The following is an 11,370-nucleotide window of genomic DNA, read 5'->3' on the forward strand; positions in this document are numbered from 1 at the left end:
GATTTGATTTAAAGCAGCCTGTGTTCACTGACTCAGAAGTCTGTTTTTACAGAAGGACATCTGATATTTCACAGCAGGAAAAACGCTGTCCAGTGCTAAAATTACAGATGGATGAATTCCACCAAGTTTCACGGTTCTGGTTTCTGCTGGCTCGCTTTCCTTCTTTCCTAACTTACAAGGATTTCTGAAAAGATCAGAGCCATCAATAATGTCATTAAAAGCATCTGTGCTTCATATTAGGACTAAAACCTGCTGTCAAAAGACCCCTTCACTTCCAAGTTCTTGGATTGAAATTGCTTGCCTAGTCTAATAAGTTATGAATCTTGAATAAGGGAGGACATAATTTATGTGAGATAGACAAGCCAGTGCCAGTGTTTGACTTCAGCTTTGTGTTTAGATATAAATCTTACTGCGTGCTTGTACATATTGTGCCTTCATATTGGTAGAAAAAAATGGCCTTAAGCATTGTTATCTAACTTTCACTCCCTGCAGTCACACACACACACACACACACACACACACACACACACACACACACACACACACACACACACACACACACACACACCTAGCAAGGGTGGCACTTTTAGTCCAACTATGCGGTTGAATCAGCTGTTTTAGCATTAGATGCTAACTCTGCAGATCAATGGCAACCTCGGTCTATTACTCATACCGACCCTATTAGCATCTGCTATTAGCATCTTGTCATCAATACCATTGATCAAGCTGCTCTGACTTCAGGGCAGAGCGGGACACAGAGGGGACCTGCTGAGAGAGGGAAGAGGACATTAATCTGATCAGTCAAACGTGATATTAGACAGCTCCTCCCTCATCAATAATGCAGGAAGACCTATTTGTTTTGGCACTGGGGCCAGTAAAAATGTGATGACACTGTGCTGGTAATTAGTTAATTATTGGACTGAAGTAATCAGCAAATATTTTTGATAAGTGTTGGAGCGATTTATAACAAAAAATAGGGGGTCGGCTTCTTGTTTATCATTTATGAGGTTCCAATGTTGACGTTTGACTAGAGAAAACAGCATGGAGGTGTTTATCGTGACTTTTACTGATTTATTTGAAAACAGATTCAGTTTTACTGCATTTCAGAAATGTTCTTTCTGTACACACACACACTTAGAAAACCAGGACTTTTATGAATGCGTTTGTTTGGTTGCATGTCTAATTTTACACTCCTGCTGCCACAGCTCGTCTTTGTCATTACTTCTTAAATCCTGCAGATGACAGTAGTGTGCTGACGACCTGACAAATCACAGAGAGAAGAAGTGTTTGCACATGAAGACTACAATCTTCTAAAGGTTTCTGCACCCTCTGTAAAGGTTCACCATCAAACTCTCAGTCATTAAACCATTAAGTCACAAATCTGATAAGTCACAGCCTGATTGCATTTGTTGTTAAAATGTTTGGCTTATTTTTAACAAAGTTAGACTGTTTGTTTTAAAAATGACCCAAGAATGATTTGGTAAGTAAAAACTAAAAAATATAGACCTGTTTTATTCTCAGGTTCACTGAAAGTATGTAATGCAGCCTTGTCTTCATACAAATGGTGGAGGAGTAACTGATCTGTCTCTGCTCCTTCTTTTGTGATACATGTGTAAGGAGTGGTAACGATAAATCACACCTCAGAACCTGTATATATGTAATCTATAATAATGCTAAAACTCCTTGATTATTAGAGTTGCAATGATCTATATCGACTTGTTGATTTATATCAGCCTACAGGTGAATAAGATGGTAAATAAGCTGTGAGAGAAGGAGAGCGGGCTCAGAGGTTCAGTACATACATTTCTTTCACACTCCCAATTTTTTTTTTACTCGGTAACTTATTTTTTTGTCAAAATTTTAAAACTTGTCTTCAGCTGAGTTCATGCTGACTCAGTTAAAATTATTTGAGACGCAACAAGAACATTTTCTGAACTTTAAAAGCTCCACTCAACAAGAACTGTGGGCACATTTTGATATCTCAAACTGGTGGTATTAACTCTGAGCTGAAACTGGGTTTGATCTTTGATATGAGGATTTCTCCCTTCTGTTCTCTGTCAGGATGATCCCACACCGCTTCAGTAATGTTGAGGTGCGTGCTCTGGTGAGGCCAATCCATGACTGATAGTGTTATATTGTGTGTTTTTCTATCCATCTTACTCTAATAGCAGTTTGGGATCATTTGGCATGCTGAAAAAGAAGCCAATTAGATGCTTTCCAAATGTTGGATCAAAATCTTCCAAATTACACTTTTTCTGTCTATAATTCCATCAAATTTGACCTCCAACACTACTGTCCAAAATCAAGGCCCAAATAATAACAGTGCACTGCTGTACCCCTCTCCTGACCTACTGGTGACAATATGAATACAAATGTCAAATTTGCCTCTCACACTGTGTTATCTTTTGCATTTTTAATAGATTCAAATAAAGAAATGTGAATAAATGATGTGGGGTTTTTTTCAACAGGCTGCTATCAACAAAGGGTCTCAAGATATGGTTTAAAATGTGATCTTTGTTTAACTTTTTACACAGTCTATGGTCTGTCGCTTGACTTCAGTTAACAGGAACTTCTTTCTCAGTTTTGAGAAAAACATTGGTTCTCACAATGTGCCAAAGCTGATTTTGCAGCTAAAAGATCTTTGTACAGCAAATCAACCCTCACTCACTCACTCTCTTCTCTCGCTCTCTCTCTCTCTCTCTCTCTCACACACACACACACACACACACACACACACACACACTGCATATTTCTATAGCCTTTCTGAAAAGAAGCATATCTGCAGTAAGCAGAGGCCAGAGCACACACACACACGTTGATCATACAGCTGCGTTACCATATCTCTGAGGACATTGCATTGACTTATATTAAGTTCCTGGAGCTTTACCCTAGTGTAGTCTTACATTACCTTAAATCAATTCTTCTAAAATTTGGTAAATCATGTTATGAAAACTTGCTTTTTTGCCCCCCAAAACAAAGCTGAGCCTCCACGTTATAACAGCGTAAATAGATTTATGTCCCCATAACACGAGTAATACAAGTGCACACCCAATACCAAGTTCCAGAAGAAGTGCAATGTCAGCAAATGGCTACTGTACACACACACACTTTCAGCATCTTCAGCTTTCAGAGAAGCAAGGTGGTTGGTCTGTTAAGGTGGTCTCACTCGGTGTGTGGCGCTGTCTGTTACTGTTCCCCAAATTCTAACTCGACATTCAACTCAACTTTCTTCCTCCTTGTTCAGTAATGACAAAATGACCGGATCAACAAAAAGTTGTTTTTTAAATTAAAAAAACAAAACAAAAACGTAGATATTAGTTCAATAAGTCCAAGTGAGTGTCATAAGGTGAGGACGATGATAGAAAATCACAATCTGAACAAAATTCAGACAATAATCTTGTGTCTGGATATTCTTCATTTAATTTCATATTGTAGATAAAGAACAAACAAAAAACTAAATAATAAACCTTAACCCAGTCGATAAAAATGTGGAGCATAATGTGTCCTGATCAGGGACACATGCTCCAGGAGGGTTTTTCCTGTTAATAACTTTTGCATCTGGATAACTGAGTTAGGGATGACTGATAGTCCTGGAGCCAGTCACCTGTCCTCCGACTTTAAATCATTGAACTGGACCTGTGGGTCAGTCATCGTGCCTTTTGGAGCATTTTTAATGGATTATCAGATTTCTATTTTGGCTTGCTGTGTAGTACTGACCTTCTGAGAAGGTTGGGCTTCGGTTATGGGGCTATGGTGAAATTCCAGTGTTTTATTAGTCTGCAGCCTTTATAAATGAGCTGATACGTGTGTCTGTGTACCTGCACAACTTAGCGCTCCACCCTTCAATCTAAATGTGGTAACTTCTGGTTCTAAAAAACAGTTCAAAGTCCAAAACCAATAGGAGATGTCACTTTTATATTCTCATTGATAAATATATCAGCACTAGGCTCTAAATACATTTCAGTACCAGCAAATGATTTGAGATTAAAAAAAATAACATATCCATGAACTCTACAGGACACAGCTAAGGAAGAATCTTAGACACTGTATATAAGAGTGTAAAGGTTCAACAGCCCCTTTGACCCTTTTACAGTAAGGCATTTACTGGGAGATCTTCCCTTCCTCATTTTCCTGCATATGTTTTTCCGTCTCTACCTCCTTGCAGCTGCGGCCATCTTTTGACACCAGTGTGCATCCTGCTTTCATTCTTCTTCTCCCGTGTCGGCAAATCCTGGTGGCACAAAGACAAAAAGCAGGTCTGTGTCATCTTTCCAAACTGGCACGCGCACACCCGCACGAGAGGTAGCGGAGGAGAGATGAAGGAGCAGAATCAGAGCCATGAGAGGTGCAGAAAAGAGGAAATAAGAACAAGGGAGAGCGAATGGCACGCACAGCTTGGCATTTATGCAGAGGATTTCCTCTCCACACCTCGTCTTCCCTCCGCTCGCTCTGTTTACATAAGGAGCCACTTCACATAGTAGCTGCCATGTGTGTCTTGTATGTGAGTGCTGCATATATATGCACTTTCCAGTAACACGGACAGAGAGCATACATGGGCGCCTTCATTCCTTTTGCTGCTGAACTTAAAAATAAAAACCTCAAGTTTCACATTGTTTCGAGATTTTTTTTTGTATGCTTTGTTTTTCTTTTTCAGCAGTAAAAGTTATGAGGAAATTAAACTGCCTCGACGTGTTTTTGAAGCTACCGAGCAATATCCAGGCATTATCATCATCCTCTGCTGGGCTCTGTTGTGGTGTCAGCAGACTGTCTTTTAGCCAAAAGGTGATGGATGTCTCTGGCCACCTCTTTGCTTCCTCTTGAGGAATTTCATAAACCTCTTAGGACACTTCCACAGTCAGCAGACCTAGGAGAACACATATTTTCTTTTTTCTTACCTAAGGTATTGTTATCGTTTTAGCTTTGTCTTCATTTTCTGCCTCTGCCTGTTCCCCTCTAACCTGTCCCCCTCTTTTATTAGCTATCCAAAACTTATCTTTCACTAATTTACTTCAGTGAAAGTTACAGAGGTCGGGCAAGAGTATGATGTTCATGCTGTAGTAGAGGTTATCGTCTCAGTGGTGTCTGTTAAGAAACCAAGGAATCTCGTTTATCTTTTATTTTATAAAAGAGTAGGTAATTATTTTTATATAACAGTTTTGATATGCCTAAGAAAGCAAGCACACTGTCTGGTAAAGACTCTAAGGAAGGTCTGAATCTAACACCGGGACTAATATAACTATCTAAAGTCCACTAAAACCTACACCTGTTTTCACACCTTGCCTCATGTGACTAGGTAGTTCACTCTATATAGTTGACTTTAGTTTATTAGCTAACTAGCGGTCATAGCTTTGTAAGCCCTGAGGATAAAGAAAGATACAGAAAGGTGAGGTTTCTCCGGCTCGATCAAAGGCGGTCAGCATCACTTGCTCTTTGGGGGTTCTTGCTCCCACAATGCAGTTTGTGGGGATAAACTCGTACAAAAAAGTAACTAAATAAGTAGGCAAGTAAGATAGTAAACATTTATTTATAAGGCACATATTATAAACACATTTTTACACACAGATTTCACTGACCAAAGTGCAGTAAATAAATTATTACATCTATTTATAAATACAGAGATGTAATTATTTTAAACATTTTAAAAAAATAGGATATTGAATTATGAGGCCTTCAACAAAAAACAGCGAAAAACAACTAGAGGACAGCAGGGGATGAACAAAGTTACAGATATAATAAATGAAGGATTAGTGGGCAAAAAATGTATACAGGAAATGTCTTTGTAATCACGTAGGTTACCAGTGTTGAAAAATACTACTGTTTTATGGAGTCTGTGACAAAGTGGGTGAGAAGACCATTTGTCCATATTCTTAGTCAACATTCTTGTTCTGATTAAACCATATTTCATATGTAGTCTGCAACAGGCAAACATCTACTATCCCGGGTTTGTTTATGTTTTGCACTTTTACAGATTATATAATATAACATCTTGGTTTAAATCAATTCCTACGAGTTTGTTAAGTTAACATGTTCTTTATTTCAACTGTTAATTTGTATTGTTTAGAACTTACCTTACCTACCTGTCTTCCAGAAACAAAAGGAGGAAATGTAGTTTTACTTCCTGCTTTATAGCTTCTGGGTTCATCTGAGGTCACAGGATGAGACCAGGTGCAGAAGGGGAAGAATTCTTGTAATTTAATAAAGTTGATTTTAGAGGGTTTATGGAGAAATAGATTTATTGTTGTACTATGTATTGATTACACCATAGAGTTTATGTTGTTAGTAAAGAGTGGCAGTAGAGGTTTGAATATAATCATGTTCATCTTACCTACTGAATGGAATAGTCCAGAGGAGAAATTGTTTGGTTAAGTGGACTATTTAAGCAGAAAAACTCAGGTGTTCGAAGAGAAAGGTTCAGGTCAGTGTAGCTGTGTGCAGGCTGACCTTAGTTTCCGTTGATTTAAGTTCAGTTATGTTTATTTGAACTGAGTTAATTTGGAGTTGAGTTTCTTATTTGTTTCTTTGTAAATATTGTTTGGGTCACAAAATGGTGAATAAATCAGTTGCTACACTGCAAAGCATCAGTCTCCTGGTGAATAAATCAGTGGTGATTACCACAAAGTCAACTACCCAGGCTTGTTAAAAACTTGTTATTGTGGTTAAAAACTTGACCCTTGAAGTCTTTGGCCTTAAAGTCCAGTCAAGGAGTTTATTTTGGATGAATGACTGACCGATGTTTAGCCATGCTTTCCGTTACAAAGCACTGTGCTACGTCACAAATGAGCCATTTAAAAAAATATTTTAACCAAAAAAGGACAGAAACTAAATTATGAAGAAAAGTCAAAAATTTGAATGAAATGATCTGCTGATCCTGCATCAAGTGGAAAAAAACACCAACAAAAATAAATGCAAATAGAATAAATGGTAGCAAAAGGAGGAAAAGAGAGTTGTGTTGTTTGTATGATATATCCACCAGCTATGAGAACTAAGTACAGGTTCTCAGTAGGTTGCATCGCAACAAAAGCTTACCTGAATATACATGATATTTACTTGAACAATGCTTACAGTAACATGGCGTCACAGTGTACCACTACATGTTGTGTTACTTATACTGCTGTAGCAGTAAACAAAGAGATACACCAGGTCACCAGAAATAAGATTCTCATGCAATGATCAATTTCTTCAGATTTAAGATCTCATTTAGGGCTGTATGCATTGATTTAGGGGCGTTTGTAGTGTACATGTATTATTTATGTTCTTGGAAACCTGCTAAATATACATAACATACTTAACATGTTCCTGAGGGAAACATCTGCTTCTTCAGCTAAATGCTCCACCACCACCACTGTGTCCGCCTTCCAGAGCATGCAGCTGTTTTTATCTATTTAAGTAAAAACAGCTGTATGCTCATATTATAGCATACATTTTTTACATTACAGATTTCTTTCAGCTTGATAAGTCGTGCTTTAAATCTCATTCAAGTCACATTTTGGGTCAAAATCTCTGTTTTTAGCAGCATTTCATCAGGTTGATGAATATGTTGCACATCAAAGCTGAATGTAATATTTTGACATGAATATCATGAAAATGTGGCTGTTGTCTTCATATAGATGAATGGCAGTGTAGGAAATGTTGCTGTGGATTTGATATGTTTCTATGGATTACAGCAGAATTAATTCAAGGTAACTGGGGACTCTATGAGTGACAAAGATAGCTTAAACAGTCTGTTATAACCAGAGTGGATCACTCAAATGCCTGATTCAGATAATGCATATCTTTGAAGTCAGAGTAGTGTGCAGCAAACCTGGTGCAGTTCAATTCTACTGCATCTAGAAACAAAGCTAATATTAGTGCTCCAATACCTGCAGACCACAGCACTTGGAGGAGTCTCGAGGGGCTGCTGCTTTGTTTGAGGGTTCCTCTTGATATTTGTGTGCGGGTGTATGTGTGTGTTTGGATATGAGAGAGTGTGGCTTCAGGGAGGGGTGGTGGTCAGTGCGCTGGGTCAGAATGCTGGCGAGGTACTTTCACAGAGTTTCACTGATCGATAAGTGCTTTAAATAGGGACACAAATACCTGAACACAGCATTAATTTCAATAGCTGGAGCCTATTTAAGAAGGAAGCGTTTTTGCTGAATAGATTTGGTGGGTAGTAACCACACAGATGGACTGTAAGTGGCTTGAAAGGCCAAAAATGCCACTAAATGCCTTCCCTGGTGTTAATTTGCAGGTGTTCGAGAGGGAAAAGCAGACCACAAATAAGCACTAAACACACACGCACACAAACACTAAGTAAAGTGTGGAGGCTTTTTAAAATAACTTTAACACTGTTCTCGTGGTAAGTACGAGTCTTGTGACATGCACTCCCAAAACATGCCCACCAGCTTCACCCAAACGTCTATGCAAATCAACACGCATCGGCATAACATGGATGTAGAAAGAATGTATTTGACCTGCGGTTAACAACTGCACACTTAAACACACCGATTAGTGCAGTGAGTCACAAACTATAAGATACCCCTAGGCATGGATGACCAGTAGAAACTTGTGAAGTGAAATGAAGCTGAGTGAAGGTGACTTGGTTGGAAAACACACAAGCAAGTGTCAGCCAGTGCTGCTGTGCTGACTTTTATTTCATTAAAATTTCATTTGTCTTTTGTTTTTGTACAATGGTTGAAAATGTGGAGTGGGAGGGCAAGAGCTCGTTTTGGCTTAGAGTAGTGGCTCGTGGCATTTACCTGCCAAACTTTTTGCTGAGCTAAGCAGTAGTGCTTCAGCACACCCTGCTGGTGATGGCAGTTTGCTTGCTCTCCCCAAAGTTTTTCTTTATCTACCTATTTATTTTTATTATCCTTGTTAGTGCAATTCTTGCCATTAAGACTCGTTGATAATATCAGAACCCTGATCTTAGTATGAGGAATCAGACTGACACAGATTCATCCTGTCAGAGTTGGTTGTTGCTCCTTTTTTCTATCCCACAAACTTTCAGGTTGTCCAGCAGGTTAATTTTGGGACAAAAAAAACCAGGAGTGTGTCGACCTGCGCGCGCGCGTGGGCGCGCGTGCGTGCTGCCTCTAAGGCAGGGGTGTCAAACTCAGATACACAGTGGGCCAAAATTCAAAACTGGAACAAAGTCGCGGGCTAACGTTAATATTTATTGGAAAAAAAAAAAAATAAATAAATAAATAAATAAATATATATATATATATATATATATATATATATATATATATATATATATATTCCTCCAGATATAAGAATGAATCTTTTCTTATGGACAAGTTTAGCTGAAAAACTGAATATGGAACAAGCAAAGCTTAATACTAAACAATATATACATTAGCTGTATAATGCCAGTAGGCCAGCTCTAATAGTAATTTGGTATGGCTTCGCGGGCCAAATGTAATTAGGCTGCGGGCCAAATTTGGCCCACGGGCCAGAGTTTGACACCTATGCTCTAAGGGATTTGTGTCCAACCGTGGATAGTGGACAGCTTGCGGCTGGATTGATGGCGTGACGTCAGCGCGCCGCTACCTCTCCCAGAGGGCAGGATTAGTCGGGAGCGGCAGAGACAGCGCTCCGGTAATCTCCCGGTAATAAATGGGGGGAGTCAGGCACGTTTGAAACTGCCGGTACCGAGTGACACCCCGAGACCCCCTGAGACTCCGGAGAAAGTCCCCACAGTTGCAGCACGATGGGTCGCTATGTGGCTCCGCAGCAATCCAACGCGCCCCGGGCAGGTAAACGCAGCAGGTAAGCTGTGGAGACGTATGGGTGAGCTTGTCTCAGGAGGATTTACACTGGCAAGGTGTTCACTGTCTGTCAGCAACTGCTGGGGTTTTATTTTTACTGCTGTAGTCTTCCGTGTGTGCATGTGCACGTGTATAGGCAGCACTGGGGGAGATTATGGGTGGTTCCTGACAACTTTGCAGTCCGTGCGAAATTAGAGTAAAATACGTCAAATGAAATTGACTGTAAAGGATTTTTTTCTCCCCCTCTTGCCTAAATGCTCTTAGCGTTCTTTTCATGAACTAACACGCTCAGGCTGCTGCGCTGGACCTGTGGATGTCAGGGATGCAGGGGAGGATCACGAACTCGGTTGTTGACCGACCTACTGCTGCCAAGGGTATTTATGAGAGATTAGAGAAGACATCATAGGTGAATGGCAGACTGGTCTATCTATCTATCTCGGGTTGCAGACTATCTCCCACTCTAAAGGCCATTGTTCAGTAGGGATTTATTTATTTATTTATTGAAATTCACTATTTAAGTTTCAAAGGTTTAAAACTGATGTCCCTCTCCCTCTCTCTATGACAGCAACTCAGAAGGGGGCCAGAATAAAAGACCACTTGTCACGTCATGACTGTAAAGCTCCTGCCTCTGGGCGTTTATGGTTTGGCTCTCACCTACTTGGCACCTGCATCAGAATAACCAGATAACACCTACTTAGAGTCACAGGCAAATTTGTGGCCACCGTGTTACTTTTACCGCTACCGGTTCTTTACTGCCAGTTCACTTTATTTTGCGGGTCAATGTGAATAAAGGTCCAATTAAGCCGGTGATGATTAGTGAGCGGCTTCCTCTCTGAGATCAGAGAGAAGGCTCAGGAGTTTTGCGCATTAAAAAAAACGAACGAAGAAGACTGCGAATGGTCCATTGAATGGAGACAAAAGAAGACAGAGACGTGTGGTTCTGCACCACTTGGGACGAACAGTGCGGTTGTGTGTGTGTGTGTGTGTGTGTGTGTGTGTGTGTGTGTGTGTGTGTGTGTGTGTGTGTGTGTGTGTGAATGGGCGGTGCGCTGACTTGGGTTGAGAGAGAGAGACAGTACCACCACCGGACACGAGAGAAAGAGAGAGAGAGAGAGAGAGAGAGAGAGAGAGAGAGATTGCGCTAGGCGAGGGACAAGAGTGTTGGTTGGAAACACACAAGGTGGATGATTCTCGTGCGTGCAGCAGCAGCAGACACACCACCGTGCGTCTTTACGCTCAGAGATCACCCAGCCCTGATCTCCTAACCTCTCCTCTTTCTTGCTTGTCTAGCAGCAGCTTCACCTGCGAAGCCACAGCGGAGGACAGCGGAGCTTCTCAGCGGACACTTTGCTGACTGAGAGACGGACGCACGGAAACCTCAGCGTACTTTAACCATGGAGGAGAGTCAGTCGGAGTAGGGTAACTTACTACAACCTACACCATCCACAAGCAGACTGTCACAAAGGACGCCAATCTTCAAGATGGCCCGATAAATTCTTAACGCCGTGCTTCGGAGATTGGATTGTCCATCTCTCAGTAGCGCAGGAGACGAGCAGAGAGGCCGTTATTTGGTTATTTCAGTCTTCAGATGGACCGTGTGCCATCCGCACTTGCTGGTAAG

Source organism: Copadichromis virginalis, linkage group LG6 (genome assembly GCF_057382275.1).
Source record: "Copadichromis virginalis isolate Kocher_CV1m ecotype Utaka linkage group LG6, C_Virginalis_male_GT1.1, whole genome shotgun sequence".
NCBI lineage: Eukaryota > Metazoa > Chordata > Actinopteri > Cichliformes > Cichlidae > Copadichromis > Copadichromis virginalis.